This window comes from Hyla sarda, chromosome 10 (assembly GCF_029499605.1).
Source record: "Hyla sarda isolate aHylSar1 chromosome 10, aHylSar1.hap1, whole genome shotgun sequence".
NCBI lineage: Eukaryota > Metazoa > Chordata > Amphibia > Anura > Hylidae > Hyla > Hyla sarda.
This window is the reverse complement of record NC_079198.1, coordinates 4,413,790-4,422,523: the sequence shown is the minus strand read 5'-3', so window position 1 is coordinate 4,422,523 and position 8,734 is coordinate 4,413,790. Positions and strand designations below refer to the sequence as shown.

At 43.1% G+C, this 8,734-nt stretch overlaps 1 protein-coding gene across 12 annotated transcripts in view; it reads right to left on the bottom strand.

The window, feature by feature from the left end:
* The window catches only part of LOC130294476 (uncharacterized), a 96,744-nt gene that overhangs the window by 61,671 nt on the left and 26,339 nt on the right, over positions 1-8,734 (bottom strand). The window lies entirely within an intron of this gene.

The window sequence follows — 8,734 nt, the reverse complement described above, 5'->3', positions numbered from 1 at the left end:
TGACATCACAGAGCAGCAATAATATACAGGATGACATCACAGAGCAGCAGTAATATACAGGGTGACATCACAGCAGCAGTAATATACAAGGTGACATCACAGAGCAGCAGTAATATACAGGATGACATCACAGAGCAGCAGTAATATACAGGGTGACATCATACAGCATCAGTAATATAAAGGGTGACATCACAGAGCAGCAGTAATACACAGGGTGACATCACAGCAGCAGTAATACACAGGGTGACATCACAGCAGCAGTAATACACAGGGTGACATCACAGCAGCAGTAATACACAGGGTGACATCACAGCAGCAGTAATACACAGGGTGACATCACAGAGCAGAAGTAATATACAGGGTGACATCACAGAGCAGCAATAATATACAGGGTGACATCACAGCAGCAGTAATATACAGGGTGACATCAGACAGCAGCAGTAATATACAGGGTGACATCACAGAGCAGCAGTAATATACAGGGTGACATCACAGAGCAGCAGTAATATACAGGGTGACATCACAGCAGCAGTAATATACAGGGTGACATCACAGAGCAGCAGTAATATACAGGGTGACATCACAGCAGCAGTAATATAGAAGGTGACATCACAGAGCAGCAGTAATATACAGGGTGACATCACAGAGCAGCAGTAATATAGAAGGTGACATCACAGAGCAGTAGTAATATACTGGGTGACATCGTAAAGCAGCAGTAATATACAAGGTGACATCACAGAGCAGCACTAATATACAGGGTGACATCACAGAGCAGCACTAATATACAGGGTGACATCACAGAGCAGCACTAATATACAGGGTGACATCACAGAGCAGCACTAATATACAGGGTGACATCACAGAGCAGCAGTACTATACAGGGTGACATCACAGAGCAGCAGTAATATACAGGGTGACATCACAGAGCAGCAGTACTATACAGGGTGACATCACAGAGCAGCAGTAATATACAGGGTGACATCACAGAGCAGCAGTAATATACAGGGTGACATCACAGCAGCAGTAATATACAGGGTGACATCACAGCAGCAGTAATATACAGGGTGACATCACAGCAGCAGTAATATAGAAGATGACATCACAGAGCAGTAGTAATATACTGGGTGACATCGTAAAGCAGCAATAATATACAGGATGACATCATAAAGCAGCAGTAATATACAGGATGCCTCCAGTTGTTTCAAAACTACAACTCCCAGCATTCACAAAAAGGGGCATGGTTTAATGCCTGAAAATTTTTCCTGGGGCAGAAACATGTTTCCCTTTTTTTTTTGCGTGTATTTTGTTTCACCGATTTTATCAAACAATATTGCTTTTTCTGACACACAGCTTAATATTTATTTGCACAAACTTTGGCACACACCGGTGGCACTTTTTACAGCATGCTGACTTCAGGATATGCATGGTTTAAAAAGTGGAGCAGGTACCACTTTTCACGTGGTGTGTGCCAAAATTTCGGAAGATAATTAAAGGAGAACTCCAGCAAAAGTTAACTTATCCCCTATCCTCAGGATAGGGGATAAGTTAACGCCACATGCTCCTATTCATTTCTATGGGATCGCTGATGGTCTTTTCGGCACTCTCATAGAAATGAATGGAGTGCGTGCTGTCTGAAGTACACACGCCTCACTGAGTGTCAGGTCCCGGAGATTGCGAGGTATCCCAGTGGTCGGACCCCCCAAGATCAGCTACTCATCTCATATCTTGTGGATAGTACAAGTACATTTTTGCCAAAGTTCTAACACAGTTTCAATTATTGTAAAAAGATTAAGAAGGAGATTTATCAAGCTCCGTAGTAGATTTTTTGCATAGAGTCGCACGTAGTTGCTGTGACTTTTTGATTTTTGCTTATTTCAAAGCACATTTCTGAAATCTCCTCACGTAGTAATTCTTTTTTTTACTTTGCAGTGGTCAGGTATTTATCAAATGCGATAGTCGCTATTTATGAAGAAAAAAAGTTGCATATGTATTCCAGGTCCAACCTGGCTTACAGAAAGTGCATACCCCTGTCACACCCCCTCCCATAGGCTTGCATTGAGGGGGCGGAGCGTGATGTCACACAGGGCGGAGCCTTGACATCACAACGCTCCGGCCCCGTGATAGACAGTAATCAGACCCGGAGCGAACACGCTCCGGGGACTGATTTTAACGGGGTGCGGCGTGGAAGATCACGGGGGTCACCAGCGGCGGGACCCCCGCGATCAGGCATCTTATCCCCTATCCTTTGGATAGGGGATAAGATGTCTAAGCGCCGGTGTTCCCCTTTAACACCCACTTTAACAACTCTTCTTGTTCTGCATCATAAAACAAAGCTACTACATTAATGTTAGTTAATTATAGAAAAAATTAATTATATAACTAATAACTATTAATTTTAAGGTTGAAAATACACACCGCACACCTTGTTAATTTTAAGACACGTACATGCTGGCATACCCGCTAAATTTTAAAATGAATGTTGTGTTAAAACAGAATAAGGCACAAAATAATTGTGTAAGAATTTTTACAGACCATGTAAATAACCCATATGTGGCACTAACATTTTTCCTACAAAAAAAAAAAAGAAACCTCCATAGTAATACAGCTTCATGCACATTTTGGGGTGGGTAATGTACCAAGCTGTTTTTTTTTTTTTTTTTTTTCCCGTGGCTCCTGTTGGTGTTGCGCTGTCTTCCTTCCTGATGTAAACTCCGGCCTCAGCGCAGCAACACAAGACTCCGCCCACCAACCATCACAGAATGCGGGCTCAGAATTACACAAAAAAGCCTCCAGAGTACGGATATTCATGGTGCGGCATAGTATGTTTTTAATATTTTTTTATTTCTGGGGAGGGTGGATGGCAGGCCAGTCAGGGTGTCACCCGATGCAGTACGCCCCCCTCCCTGTCACTCTCTAGCAACGTTACTGGTAATAAAGGGTAGATAAAGAACTTCGGCTATTAATATAAGGGAAAACTTTTCTTCTTTAAAAAATGCTTTTGTAAACGGGTTTCCCGCGTTTTGCTTACATGTGATTTGTTTATCAAGGTTGTGCGACTATTTGATAAATAGGTCACATGTAAGCAAAAGTAAGTCACATGTTTGAAAAGAATGATAAATCTCCTAAATCGTTTGGTTTTCACAATACATGCTTTACTTTTTTTTTTTTTTTTCCCCCGCCAGTTAGTTGTATGAAAGTCTATGGAAAAGAGTCTGTCAGTGCTCACATTAATACTGCATTATCTTCACAATTTACTGATAATTCAACTCAGGCTGTTTTCACACTATGATGTTCACCCGTTAATAAACGTACGTTTGAAAAATAATTATTAACGCCAGTTAAACAACCCCTTTCAAGTCAATGGGTTTTTTCATTTACCCGTTATCACCCGTTATAGCCCGTCATGACTAACGGACGTTAGTTGTGATGGGAGAAATAACGGGACATGCACTCATTTTTTGCCCGTCACAAGAAACGGGTAAATTAACAGACGTTATTTTTAACATTGAAGTCTATGTCCAACAGACGTCAATAAATACACCCGTTAATGTCAGTTATTATAACAGATGTTATTTTTACTGAGCATGCTCAGAAGGGGTGACATCAGCAGACTCCTGCAGTGCTGAGGGACTACTACTACTCCCATCATGGAACAGACTTGTTTTCCTTAATGGGAGTAGTAATTCCCTCGCTGCGGGAGTCTGCAGACAGCTGGTGAGGTATATGCCGCTGCAGCGCTATGTATGAAAAGTATTTCTATCAGCAGCATCGGGCGCCCGATGCTGCTGCTAGAATGCTTTTCAGATATAGCGCTGCAGCGGCATAGATATATAGAAGCGCTGCAAGGCTACATTATTTGTGCGCTGCGGGGTATATATTTAATGCGCCGGCAGGGGGTATATATTTAATGCGCCGGCGGGGGGTATATATTTAATGCGCCAGCAGGGGGTATATATTTATTACCGAGCCAGCGGGGGTCATATCTAATGCGCTGCTGGGGTGCTAGATATATAGGCTATATGTCTTCCCCCCCGTCCCCACAGTGCTTTTAATATAGATATGGCCCCCCTGCTACTTCCAATGTTCATTTTTAAATCCCCCGCTGAGAGCCCTGAATGGCTCCTCGGTAAAAAATGAAAGTTAAAACACACTGAGACATCGCAGAGCTGCGGAGCTTGCCGCCCGCTCCCCTGCTTAATAACTTCAGATCGCATCGGATTTCAGAAGTGAAACCCGGTGCGATCAATCCCTCAGCCCCTGTACTACAACCCCCTTCATGGAACATACTCTGTTCCATGATGGGAGTTGTAGTACAAACACTAATGTAGACTCCCGCAGCCAGGGAATTACTACTCCCATCATGGAAACAAGTCTGTTCTGTCTGTCCTAGGAGGAGTAGTAGTAGTCCCAGCTGTGGGAGTCTGTAGGCAGAGGTGTTCGGCCATACATGAGGGATAAGGGTAACAGATGAATATTTATTCAGCCGTTAGCACCCGTTATCTCATCCGTTATTAAACGTACGTTTTTACACAGAAAACGGACGTTTAATAATGGATGAATGCTCAGAGTGTGAAAGCAGCCTCAGTTTGAAGGGTCAGAAATAAAGCCAGATGTTATTTAGCACATTACCCACTTCTGACCACCAGGTGGCGATGACAGCATAGGGCATCCACACTGCTCTGCGTCTAGACTGAGTGCTGTCTCATAACACACAACTCTATGCATAGTCCAGTTCACTACCATTCTGGATTATTACGAATTCTGACCGTCACAGAAAAACTTAAAAAAATAAATGTGAAAAAAATATGCTATGCTAAATGTGGTCAAGTGTTAACCCTTTAACAACTCATTACATATCTGTCTTGGTGATATTTAGGGTGAATAGAAAGAACATGTGAGCCAAGCTTGTTCCATATTCGGTATCTGTCAGCTTTTTTTTTTTTTTTTTTTTATGTTCAAAAAGTTCACTCTATGCCAAAAAAATACTGATAAAAAAAACATACAGATCACTGTGCAAAAAATGAGCCCCAAAGACTGCTCCATAGGTAGAAAAAAAAAAGTTTATAAAGGGTCAGAAAATGACAATTCTAGGCATATTCATTTTTAAAGAAAAAGTTCATCCCTTAGTCACAAGCATGGGTATTGTTCTTATACTGGCCTGAAGAATCAAGATAACATCAGGATATTGTCATGTATAAAAAGAGGCCTGGACTCAAGGGACAGGGACATAATACTCCCCCTTTATAAAGCATTGGTACAGTCTATAGTGTATAATACTCCCCCTTTATAAAGCATTGGTACGGCCTCACCTGGAATATGCTTTTCAGTTTTGGTCGCCTGTCCATAAAAGGGACACTGCGGAGTTGGAAAGGGTGCAGAGACGCGCGACTAAACTAATATGGGGCCTGGAACATCTTAGCTATGAGAAGCGATTAAAGGAGTTACAATTGTTTAGTCTTGAGAAGAGACGTTTAAGGGGGGATATGATAAACGTATATAAGTATATAAATGGCCCATACAAAAAATATGGAGAAAAACTGTTCCAGGTTAAACCCCCCCAAAGGACGAGGGGGCACTCCCTCCGTCTGGAGAAGAAAAAGTTTAGTCTCAAGGGGCGACACGCCTTCTTTACCATGAGGACTGTGAACTTATGGAACAGTCTACCTCAGGAACTGGTCACAGCAGGAAAAATTAACAGCTTTAAAACAGGATTAGATACATTCCTGGAACAAAATAACATTAATGCTTATGAAGAAATATAAAATCCCATCCCTTCCCCAATATCGCGCCACACCCCTACCCCTTAATTCCCTGGTTGAACTTGATGGACATATGTCTTTTTTCGACCGTACTAACTATGTAACTATGTCCGCTTATCCTTATTGTTTTACAGTTAATTTTTGGAAAAATGAAAGGTGTCATTACAAAGTTCAATGGGTACCACAAAAAACCACCCCTCATATGGGGTCTGCATATAAATAAAATAAGAGTTAGGGTATGTTCACACGTCAGAAATTCTGTGGAAAGATGCAGAGTTCCGGCCAAATTAAATGGGCACTGTCACCAACTTTATTTTTTGATATGTTGTAGTACTTATGTACTACAACATATCTCTAATATACTTTTATTATTAATTTTTTTCATTAAAAAGGTTTAATTTACATTAAAAAACCGGCCACTGAAAAAGGACTGATTTTGGAGTGGCAATCAGTCCTTTTTCAGTTAGGCTGCACTCGCTCCCTGCCTGTCAATCACACAGGCGGGAGCGAGTGCATTGGCTCCCCGGCCACTGGCTGGGAGGCCACTCCTCCCGCACATCGCCGCCGCTGTCCCTGCACGACCGCTGCCGGACTCTGCAGTAACTGCAAGTGTAATGAGGGAACGGGCTAGTGCCATAGCGGGGGGGGGGGGGGGGGGGGACAACGGGCTAGCATTAAAATTAAAAAAATAGGATGGTGGGAGCTACCCTTTAAGGCAGCCACGGAATTCCGTAATTTTCGCATAAATTCTTTAGTGCTTTTAATTCATTGCTGAATTAAATTTCGTGCAAATGCCGCACAAAATCTGCATTTTGCGGAGAAAAATCTGCATTTTGCAGAGACAGAGCGCTGCACTTAGGGGGAAAATGAATATGCGAACAAGGGGGGCGGGCTAAGGCCAATTCCTCCGAAACCCAAAGCAAGGCTGCCGGTGGGGGACAAACCTTCAGAGCGCAAATGAAGGCCAAAATTATAGAACTTTAGCAGATGACAACTTGGCAGCAAGAAGACCTAAAAAAGTAAGCGACCCGTGTATGGACTCCTGTTCACCCACACTATAGCCCAGTGTATTGGGTTTAGTGTGGGTGAACTGGCTGACAGTTTTCTTTTAAAATGAAGGGTCATTTACTTTTTTTTGGTAGCTTCTGTGCAGAGTTCTGTGCTTTTATTCATATTGTGCTCCAGTGCACAGTAGAGGCGGGGAGAAGCTGGCTCGCCAACTCCCCTGCCTCATCAATATTCACTCTCCGACCCCTTCCGTGACGTGAAAGCCTGCAGGCTCATCCCTACCCCCTGCAGGCTGTCATGTAACAAAAGAGGCAGGCCAGGGAGTGAACATTGATGAGGCAGGGAAGCTGGCTCCTCACCTCCATTGTGCTATGGAGCGCAATATGAATAAAAGAATTCTGCACAAAGGCCACCCAAAAAAAAAAAAAAAAAAGCGCTTTTCACCAGCACTATAGCCCAGTATACTGGGTTTAGTACAGGTGAACCAGCTGTCAGATTCTCATTGAGGGTACGTTCACACGAGCGGATTTACAGCGCATTTTACACTGCGGATCCGCTGGTGAAGGCCCACTCTATGCTGTCTTTACATGTGCCTGCTCGTAGCTGCAATACGCTGAATGGCGTACTCGCACATCGCAGCCGCTCTCCCTGCTCTGAGCTAGGCACAGAGCTCCTGCAATGTGCGAGTATACTGCGACTCACACATCTCAGTGTGTCTGCTCGTAGCGGCATACTACCACTACGAGCAGGTACATGTAAAGACAGCATAGAGCGGGCCTTCACCACAGCGAAATCCGCTCGTGTTAATGTACCCTTAGGGTGTTAAAAAAAAAAATACAAAAAGCACCATGGCACTAATAAAAATACTTTATTACTGGTAAAACCAATGACAGAAAAGCCTGCACTTACTTGGTATTACCGTCTATGAGCCATACTATCAAACTAATTATTTTCTTTATTTAGCACAGTAAATAACATTAAAAAAAGTGTACTCCAGATGGTTTTAAACCAGTGTAATTACAGCAGCATTTTTGTGTCTGGGCCCGACCAGGAGTTTAAAGGGGTTTTTCACCATAAGGTTATTTTTGTACTTACCTGCCAGACAGTAATAGCCATGCTTAGGAAGGATCTGGGCTGGTCTTGGGGCTAAATGGCTGTGTTGTGGTGTTGTGAGGTTACCATAAAGCCGAGGCTATCTTTTAGAGAACTGGCTATTTCCTGTTGGAGTTTGTTCCCTTAAACTACAAATCCCATGATTCCTTGTTTGTGTGAGGTCATTTTTCTTCCTCCCACACATCAACCACCCCACAGATTGAAACAAACCTGTAATCCCTTCAATGCAATAGACCAGTGTTTTCGGACCAGGGTGCCTCCAGCTGTTGCAATGACAGAATGAATTTCCTCCCACCCAGCAGTTGCTCCACCCATTGAATCACAGACAGGCTCCTTCTGATCACCTGACTAGTGATGTAATGTCTGTGGCTGCACTGTAACCTGGGAAAACCTAAGATGACACTAATTTTGTATGCTGTTAAAAATAAACAGGGGCAAAAGTCACAGATTTGCGAGACCACCATGAAACACAGGTACAGACACTATATTATGAACTACACTAACTTTAAATACCCCTTTAATGGCCTGAACTGACAGTATTATATTGATCTATGATGTATTCAGTTTGGGTCTGCAGGCTGGGACATGCTGTAATATGGCTGTAAAAAGGTGACGTTCAACACTCATCTGAAATTGGCCTTAGTATATTATTTGGGTCAGGATGGGCGGCTGCAGCAGATACAGTTTCTCTCTTATTTTTAGTACTCGGTTCAGTAGGTGCAGATCTGCATTTCTTCCCATGCAGCGTCATCTGTGAATCTATTATAATATGCTGGAAAACCAGCCGTCGGCCATGTAATGAGGGGCTCAGTACATGTGCTGGGAGCGGGGCACCATGGGAATGACACTTTCCC